Source organism: Notamacropus eugenii, chromosome 2, assembly GCF_028372415.1.
Source record: "Notamacropus eugenii isolate mMacEug1 chromosome 2, mMacEug1.pri_v2, whole genome shotgun sequence".
Classification (NCBI taxonomy): domain Eukaryota; kingdom Metazoa; phylum Chordata; class Mammalia; order Diprotodontia; family Macropodidae; genus Notamacropus; species Notamacropus eugenii.
The window spans coordinates 147,719,471-147,729,352 of NC_092873.1; the positions used below are offsets into that span (position 1 = coordinate 147,719,471).

General features: G+C 39.0%; 1 pseudogene; it reads left to right on the forward strand.

Moving 5' to 3' along the window:
• Positions 1 to 6,727: 6,727 nt before the first annotated feature.
• On the forward strand, positions 6,728 to 7,696 carry LOC140526434 (large ribosomal subunit protein eL6-like; annotated as a pseudogene).
• The last annotated feature ends 2,186 nt before the right edge of the window (positions 7,697 to 9,882 follow it).

The following is a 9,882-nucleotide window of genomic DNA, read 5'->3' on the forward strand; positions in this document are numbered from 1 at the left end:
ATCAGAACTTAACATACTCCACCCCTAAGTCACAGTCACTTAAAAAAAGATATCCAGATAAAGTCCTTCTTGGGGTTGTGTCCTTCCCACACTGACATGCTGACTTCCTCCTGGCACTCTCAGGTGCAGGCTTTAATGAGCCAAGTCCCAGTCTTAACACTACTTCAACCCCTACTTCCAATTCCTGAGAGGGAGCTGGGCAACAAAGTCAACAAGGTTGGGTCCTTAAGGGTATATGGCACCTCACCCCAACCACCATAGACAATTCCACCCCCTGTGTCTCAAACCATCCCAGGAAAACACTGCAAAAAAAGCATCCTCGGTGCCTTGCTGATCAGTTTTTATCTTACCCTGAGGCTGAATTCCAAACTCCAGATTTCCTTCTCCTCTAGGAGGAGTTGTCTGCCTGAGTGTGCATGTAGTTAGATCTCCTCTCCTCTTCCATGGCTTACCTCTCCAAGGTTGACATGCAGGCAGCTCTGCACTCCTGCTCCAGGGCTCTGCAGAACCATAGCCAGCACAACTGGAAAACAATGAACAATTATTCCAGCCCCCATAATTTCCTTTTAGTTTGCAGATCCTGCTGACTACACCATATGTAGCAGCAAGCACCCTGGCATACACAGGACAGCCTACTGCACAGGTTCTTAGATCTGCTTTTCTAAAAGAAAAACAACTTTTGAGGGGTCAACAATCTACTTTAATTACATTCACCAACAGAGAAAATACAAGCAGAGAAATAAAGACCAAGAGACAGGGCAAAGAGAGGGAATAAATGAGCCTTACTTTCATCAGATTTGGCTTCAGGAGGGAATAATATGTACACTCAACTAGATGTGGAAGTTTATCTTACTTACAGTAAAATGGGGGGAAAGGGATGGAGGGGTAATAGAAGGGATGGCAGATTGGGGGAAGGGATAATTGGAAGCAAACACTTTGATAGAGGAACAGGTCAAAGGAGAGAATTAAATAAATGGAGGAGAGGACAGAATAGAGGAAAATATAGTTAGTCTCTCACAACATCACAGTTATGGAGGTGTTTTGCATTATCACACAATCTTTATTGAAAGGGAGAAGTCTTAAAAGGCTACCCAGAGAGTCACCTGGTCATATCACAGGAACGTTCTTCCAAAGAGTAAACAACCAAAGCAAAACCTCATCTGAGAATACATACACACACACACACACACACACACACACACACACACACACACACATATACATATATGTGTGTATATATATATATATATATATATATATATATATATATATATATATATATACATTTTTTTTTTTCAGAGCCTAAAGGTACCACCCTCCTGACCCAGAATGAATTTATTGAATTGATCACCTTCTCAATGAAAGTGGGTAGGGAGGTGGCAGGGAGAGAATTTGGAACTCAAAGCTTTGAAAATGAATGTTAGAGATTGTTTTTAGATGCCACTAGGAAATAAGATATATAGGTAATGGGATGTAGAAATCTATCTTACCCTACAGGAAAATATAAGGGAATAGGATAAAGGGGTGGGGGGGCGATAATAGTGACGAGCTTTAGGGGTCCTGGGGACCCCAAAACATCAACAGTCCTTGTTGGGCTCAAGTGAATTCGATTCAAGCCTTCTTAAAGCCAAAGAAAACAAAGTTTATTAAAGATTTGCCATATTGGCTTGTATTCACAAGCAGGCCAGATAGAATCTCAACTAGACAGAGTCTGAGCTGGATTGCATCTGAGCACCTTCATGGAGGCGAGATGGAACTAAATACAGAAAGAACTATAGGAGGGATCTGGCTTGGGCGGGGGAAGGGTGGTGATGGGAGGAAGCGTCTAGGGAGGGTCCTGAGGAGAAGTCCAAGGAGGGAATCCTAGGAGAATCAAAGGCTGGAAACAGTTGGAGGCAACCAGGAGACAACAGACAATGGAGCACCTAGGTGGGAAGCAGGTGAGGCAATCAAGAGGTAACAGACAATGGCCACAGATTTGAATATGAAAAGCCAGGCCAGGTGGGGAGATTCAAGGAAAGCTCAAAGGAGGCTCTCAGAGTCTGAATCCCATCCATAAAAGGTAGGGCAGATTAGAAGAAAGGGCAATCAGAATACATGCTGTTCTGGGGTAGGAGTAGGGAGGAGATGGGGAAAAAATTTGAAATTCAAAATTTTGTGTAAGTAAATGTTGAAAACTGAAAATAAATAAATTTAAATGTGAAAAAAACTGAATTCAAATAAAACCAAGGTGATACCTCTGAAAAGAAAGAAAAATAAAATCTTATTCTGCGTTACCTGATTTGATCCCACCTACTGCCCTACAATAAAACTTTCTTTCTCAGGATTCAAAAACTAAACAGAAAAAACATCCACAGAGGGTAAAGGGCAAATTGTGTCCAATATGGTTATCATTTCCCTTTTGTTTCAGAATTTAATTTTCTGAATTCACATTTAGGATCTTAATGAATGTCTAGTAGCACTTGGCAGTGATATTTGCATAGGAAAGTATGCATCTCCTTCCTTGAATTAGTTCATCTTCATTTGCTACATTAAAAAAAAAAATACTTGCCCTCTTTCCTCCTGTTTCTTTTATAAAGATCTAAAGCTTGATGATTAGCAATTAATAATGGCCTTTTGTTATACCTTTGCCAATCACGACCTCTAGACATTTCAAAGAAGGCACATTTATCTGATTTTAAAAGGCACAAGTTAAACTTCAGGCCAATTAGTAGGACTTCCCCATTTAAGTTAAATAGTGATGAATAAAATGGACCAACTAGGAAAAGGTCATATATCAAATAAAAGTATCTTGACACTTCCATTCTGATTACTTTAAGATTATAGTTGATCCCATTTTCAGAAATCATCTGAGAATAATTCAGAGAACCAATAAATTATATGTAGGTTTCTTTAACTGTTTTGTTTTAGGGAGGGGGGGAATCATTTATGTTTTAGTCTTAAATCATCTTTGGGTATCATACTTGCCAGTTCAAATTACTCTTCTGCACTGATACACACACACACACACACACACACACACACACACACATTTTTATGAAATTAATTAAAAACAATTCAATGAATAGTTTTGATTTAAAGCAATCTAATATAAGGATTCACAGCACCAAATAGGCTGTTTTTTTGTTTAAAAAAAAAAAAACTCATCACAAGGTGACACATAGATAATGGTGAAAGGAGAACACAGGGAATGGTTAACCCCCTTTTCTAACTGAAAGGTGGCTAAGATGTACAGGAAACTATTTTTCTAAACCTATGCAAGTCAGAATTAAACTCTAGTTTACAATAATTCATTAAAGTCATTTTATTTTTTCTTTATTTTCACATTATTCTTAATCCTTCACTTTTTCCTTATACTTTTTTATGCCATTCCTCCTCATGGTGTGATGCAAAGTTCCTGTGTATGTGTCTAAGAAGTCATACAGCATAATAGACAGTTGGAAAAGTTGAAAATCTTCATTCAGATTTTGATGATGATATATGCATGAACTTCTTGTAGAAATGTCTACCCTTAGACAGACATCTTTTCTATGTAATTGCTTATTTTTAAAAAAGATATGGATACTATCATATATTTGATGTTTGTTGTTAGTTGTTTTTCAGTCATGTCTGATTATTAGCTCTTTTGGGATTATCTTGGCTAAAATAATGGAATGATTTGCCAGTTTCTACTCCAGCTTACTTTACAGATGAGGAAACTGAGGCAAACAGGGTTAAGCAACTTGCCCAAAATCATACAGCTAGTGTAGGAGGCCAGATTTGATTTCAGAAGAGGAGTATTCCTTACTCCAGGCTGAGCATTCTACCTACTGTGCAACCTACCTGTCCCCTTACTCGATAGAGCTATGCATTAATCCATAAGGCAGTAAAACAAAATAGAAACCTTGTTTCTTGTGAGACTCCCAGGAACTCTGATCACCAAATCCATATTTTTGTCTTCTCTTGAGCAAAATTTCAAAATGCAATGGTAACAGGACAGCCTTGGTGCCAGATGCAGATGAGATGAGTCAATATAGCGCTGCTGTGTCAACAGAGGTTTGTTCTGTGTTAATCCTGATCAATTACAACTTGTGAATATTTATGTATATACACACGCACATGCATGGTATGCTCACACACACACATTTTGTGTGTGCATCTACATTATATGTTATGTCCAAGAATACAAAAAAAACCTCAGATTCTCATCTTTTTGAATGAGAATGAAAAAATGTGGAAAAAGTTGGTGCCACCTATTGGTGAAAAATGGGGAACTGCCTACATGTTGCTATCCCTCTTACCAATCTGCCCACAAGGGATTATTGTTCAGCTTTTCATTTATTGTCACTTCTCATGTTTGTAAATATGGCAGTAAACGTATGAGCTTAATTGCAGTCTGTGCCTGAAAGACCATTTCTACAGCTAACAGATGCATTGAAATGTCTGTTAATAGAAAGGTTAGAGATCTGCATATTTATAATAACAATGTGTCTGAGTACTGTTTCTGCCTTGCCACTGGATCTGCACAATAACACTCTGAACAGTCAAGACCATCAATTATGAAAGCATAAATTGGCCCAACCAAGTAGCTGATGCTGTGAGTTTTCCATAGTTTGTCTTGTTTATCCTTTTGTTATGTTATTGTCATTTCCAGGGCAGAAGAATTCTTCTGATGACCAAGACTGGCTTCCAGCCCTCTATCTGCCACCTTTGAGAATCCTAAGCCCTTTTCATCCATAGTGTCCATGCTCATCTTGCACAGTTACTTTCTTATGATCACTAAATAACATTTGCTAAATAAATAGACAAATAGGTCAGGATTTGCAGTCACTCTCTCCCTGTGATACTTCATAAGGCACCCAAAAAGAGGCACTAAGAAATGAGCATTCCTCTAAAAGTCCCTGTAGTCACATTTCCTTCAACACCTTGAGTTGGAAACTTCTATCTTCCAAAAGATTTCCTGTTTGACTGAAAGGAGTATGTAATACCACCATTTTCTTTAAAGGTTTTGAACATGTTCATGCCCCAAATTTTTAGTCATTCTTTAATTGCCAGAAACCTGACAAATGGTTCCTGCACTGCCATAGAGCCCAGTGAGAGGTAATAAGAGTAACAATGATAACTTGTGACTCTACAGAGATTCAAAATCTCACAATAGGTCCAAGAAATTGTCAAACATGACAAAGGATGAAAATTTCCCACTTGGTGTGTTATGGCTCAAGGTTCCTGGTGTTTATGTGAGTGTGTTTGGTGGGATGGAAGGCATCAGAAAGTCAGTCAATAAGAAATGGATATTGTATACCAGAGTCTGGAACTGTCCTGACTCACCCTTCCCCTCAACTCACTCAGAATAGTGGAATTAGACTCTCAGTCTACTAGCCAAATTCAGCAAACCCTCCTCTTTTGAGGATCATCCTATCAAAATTGCTTTCTTTCCCCTTCACCTAACAAGCATTTATTTTCTCTTCCTACCACCAGTCTCTGCCTATGTGACTCTGGGCAAGCCACTTAACTTCCATAGGCCTTACTTTCCTCATCTATAAAATAAAGTTATTAGACTAGAAGATTTTTACAAGCACCTCATAAATATCTTGATGTTGCCTAGAATGAGGAAGGCCATGTAAGTAGAATATCCAAATGACACTGGCTTCCTGGTGGATCTCCCATTCTTCAGTTGAATCTAATTTATTTTTGAAGAAGAGTTTCTAGATAATTTGAAACCATTGGTGCATAAAAGATAAAACTAAACACACAGAGGTAAATTAGTGTAGAATAGAGGTGAAGGTGAGGGGAGCTTTGCATTTAGAAACAGAAGATTTAAATTCAAACTCCAAGTCTTTTGTGTGAACTTTAGGAAGACACAACTCTTCTGAGCCTGTGAGAGAGTGAGGCTGGTGACCTTGCACCACCCTTTCTCACTCAAATCAAAGTCAACTACAAATCATGTCATCATCTTGATGTCATGGTCCTCTTTGAGAATGAAAGACAAACACAGCCTGTGAGTGAGTAGCAGCTCCTCTCCTCTCCTCTCCTCTCCTCTCCTCTTCTCTCTTCTCCTCTCTTTTTCTTTCCTCTCTGTTGCTCTTCTGTTCTCTCCATTTTTGTCTGGGGTGCCTTACCCAAGGGAAGGTATGCTTCCATGACCAAAAGCTGCATTTTTCCTTTGGGTTTACTGTATAGATTTCTTGCTCAAAGACCAAGCCTTAAGTCCAATTCACTCTAGAGCTCATAGATTGGACAACAGGTCCCCCCTCACCTAGCACAGAGTGAATGTAAATACTAAATAGTAACTGTTTCTCTTTTGCACAGGAACTCTGAGGGTCTTCCCCTCCTAGTTTGATTTTTTTTAATGAAAAGGGGCCATTCTTTGAGTAACTACTTAAGAGTGCTATTCATTGCATGGGTATATCTCCCTCAAAGTGGAAATATGATAAGAACTTAGCCTAAAATGGCCAGGGTCTCGCATTGCAACCTAGGCCATCTCCACTCATCCTGATGAATATCAGGCCACTCGACTCAGATGGCTCTGGAGGAGAAAGTGAGGCTGGTGACCTTGCACAACCCTTCCTCACTCAAATAAAAGTCAACTGCTAGTCATGTTATCATCTTGATGTCATATTCTCTTCAAGAACAAAGGACAAACACAACCAACTAACTCTGATGCCTTATTGTACCATGGAGGCTGGGATATGCTGTAGCCAGTGTATACTAGCTCTCAAGAACAAATTGCTCTTTCCTATCCCTCAAGATGGCAGACAAAAAGCCCCCAAAGGAACCAAAGGAAAAGAAGGTTAAAAAGGAAAAAAAAAGAGAGCAAAAAGGAAGATGTGGCTGAAAAGGTAGTGAAAAAGCCTCGAAAGCATTGCAGTTGGAACCCAGTCCTGGCCCAAGGGATTGGTAGGCACTCCAGGTCTGCAATGTATTCCTGGAGAACCATGTACAAGCAAAAACATGCTGCACCAAAAACCCGGATTGAAAGGAAAAAGAAAGAGAAGGTACCTGCTACTATCTCAAAGCCAGTTGGTGGCTATAAGAATGGAGGAACCCACGTGGTAAAGATTTGCAAAATGCCTAGGTATTACCCTACTGAAGATGTGCCTAGAAAGCTGCTAAGTCATGGCAAAATGCCCTTCAGCCAGCATGTGAGGAGACTTCGAGCTAGCATCGCCCCAGGCACCATTTTGACTATGTTCACTGGCCACCACAGGGTCAAGCAAGTGGTTTTCCTGAAGCAGCTGGCTAGTGGCTTGCTACTGGTGACTGGACCTCTGACCATCAACTGTGTTCCTCTGAGAAGGACCCATACGAAATTTATCATTGCCACATCTACCAGGGTTAACCTTTCAGGTGTAAAAATTTCAAATCATTTTACTGATGCTTACTTCAAGAAGAAGAGGCTCCATAAATCGACACACCAAAAAGGAGAGATTTTTGATACAGAAAAAGAGAAAAACGGGATTATAGAGCAGCGCAAGGCTAATCAGAAAACAGTGGACTCACAGATCCTGCCCCAAATCAAGAAAATTCCTCAGCTTTGTGGCTATCTGCATTCTGTATTCTCTCTCTCCAATGGAGTTTATCCTCACAAACTGGTGTTTTAAATACTTAGCTGAGAACTCTTATTAAAATATTTGGAATAACAAAGAAAAAGAAAAAGAACAAATTATTGGATTTTCATTGTGAGCATCTGCACATCAGAAATTAGCAAATGCCATAAATTAAGGCTTGGTTGATTGCTTTGTTGATTGCCTAAAGAAATTTATGAAGAAACTGTTAAAAAATACAGATTAAACTTAAAAATGTTGTGTTTGTTTCTAGTCATTTCTGTCTTTTCCTTAGATAAACAGTTGTTAAACATTTATCAGCAAATCTCTTCATGGAAGTGACAAAAAGGTCTCACAAGCTATGCCATGGGACCAGAAACTCGGAAATCGTTTACCATGCTGGATAGATTTTGAGTATAGTTTCTACAACAGATTAAGCCCTTTTTATTTTTTCTTTATTTTTTTCTTCCTTTCTTTCATTCTTTTTAAAGCAATCTAGTTAGATATGCCATGGCATATCATCACAGGTTAGAAAACTGGGAGAAAAAATTGACCATGGTAATCCATGAAATGAGTAAAACATATAAAATGACTCCCCGCTCTATCCACTCTATAGATAATAATAAAAAAAAGTATTTGATTCAATAAAATAATGCCCAAAAGACTATCATCTAATGATGTCTCCCATCTATACATCAAAACTACATAAAACTACTTGAAAGATATAAGAACAGAAGTAAATTTGTTTGATGTCATTCTGATCATAAATATCAGGGGAGGCATAAAATAGAGAAATTTATGCCCATCAAAGGTATTCAACACTATAGTGAAGGGAGCCTATTGGCAATTCTAAGTAGCAAAGCAATCCTCTATAAGTGGTGATGTCCTGCATTGGCTCCCACTTTTGTTTTTTTTTTTTCCTTTTTTTATTTATTTAACTTTTAACATTCATTTTCACAAAATTTTGGGTTCCAGATTTTGTCCCCTTATGTCCCCTCCCCCCAACCCAAAACACCGAGCATTCTAATTGCCCCTGTCTGCCAATCTGCCCTCTCTTCTATCATCCCTCTCTGCCCTTGTCTCCATCCTATACCCCTTTACCTGTATTTCTTATTTCCTAGTGGCAAGAACAGTACTCAACAGTTGTTCCTAAAACTTTCAGTTCCAACTTCTCTTCCTCCCTCCCCTTCCCTTCCCTTTGGAAGGCAAGCAATTCAATATAGGCCAAATCTGTGTAGTTTTGCAAATGACTTCCATAATAGTAGTCTTGTGTAAGAACTAATTATATTTCCCTCCATCCTATCCTGTCCCCCATTACTTCTGTTCTCTCTTTTGATCCTGTCCCTCCCCAAGAGTGTTGACCTCAAATTGCTCCCTCCTCCCCATGTCCTCCCTTCCATCATCCCCCCCACCCTGCTTATCCCCTTATCCCCCACTTTCCTGTATTGTAAGATAGGTTTTCATACCAAAATGAGTGTGCATTTTATTCCTTCCTTTAGTGGAATGTGATGAGAGTAAACTTCATGTTTTTCTCTCACCTCCCCTCTTTATCCCTCCACTAATAAGTCTTTTGCTTGCCTCTTTTATGAGAGATAATTTGCCCCATTCCATTTCTCCCTTTCTCCTCCCAATATATCTCTCTCACTGCTTGATTTCATTTTTTTAAGATATGATCCCATCCTCTTCAATTCACTCTGTGCACTCTGTCTCTATGTGTGCGTGCGTGTGCTTGTGCATGTGTGTGTGTGTAATCCCACCCACTACTCAGATACTGAATAGTTTCAAGAGTTACAAATATTGTCTTTCCATGTAAGAATGTAAACAGTTCAATTTTAGTAAAGTCCCTTATGACTTCTCTTTGCTATTTACTTTTTCATGCTTCTCTTCATTCTTGTGTTTGAAAGTCAAATTTTCTTTTCAGCTCTGGTCTTTTCATCAAGAATGCTTGAAAGTCCTCTATTTCATTGAAAGACCAATTTTTCCCGTGAAGTATTATATCCAGTTTTGCTGGGTAGGTGATTCTTGGTTTTAGTCCTAGTTCCTTTGACTTCTGGAATATCCTATGCCAGGCCCTTCAATCCCTTAATGTAGAAGCTGCTAGATCTTGTGTTATCCTGATTGTGTTTCCACAATACTTGAATTGTTTCTTTCTAGCTGCTTGCAATATTTTCTCCTTGACCAGGGAACTCTGGAATTTGGCCACAATGTTCCTAGGAGTTTCTCTTTTTGGATCTCTTTCAGGCAGTGATCTGTGGATTCCTTGAATACTTATTCTGTCCTCTGGTTCTAGAATCTCAGGGCAGTTTTCCTTGAAAATTTCATGAAAGATGATGTCTAGGCTCTTTTTTTGATCATGGCT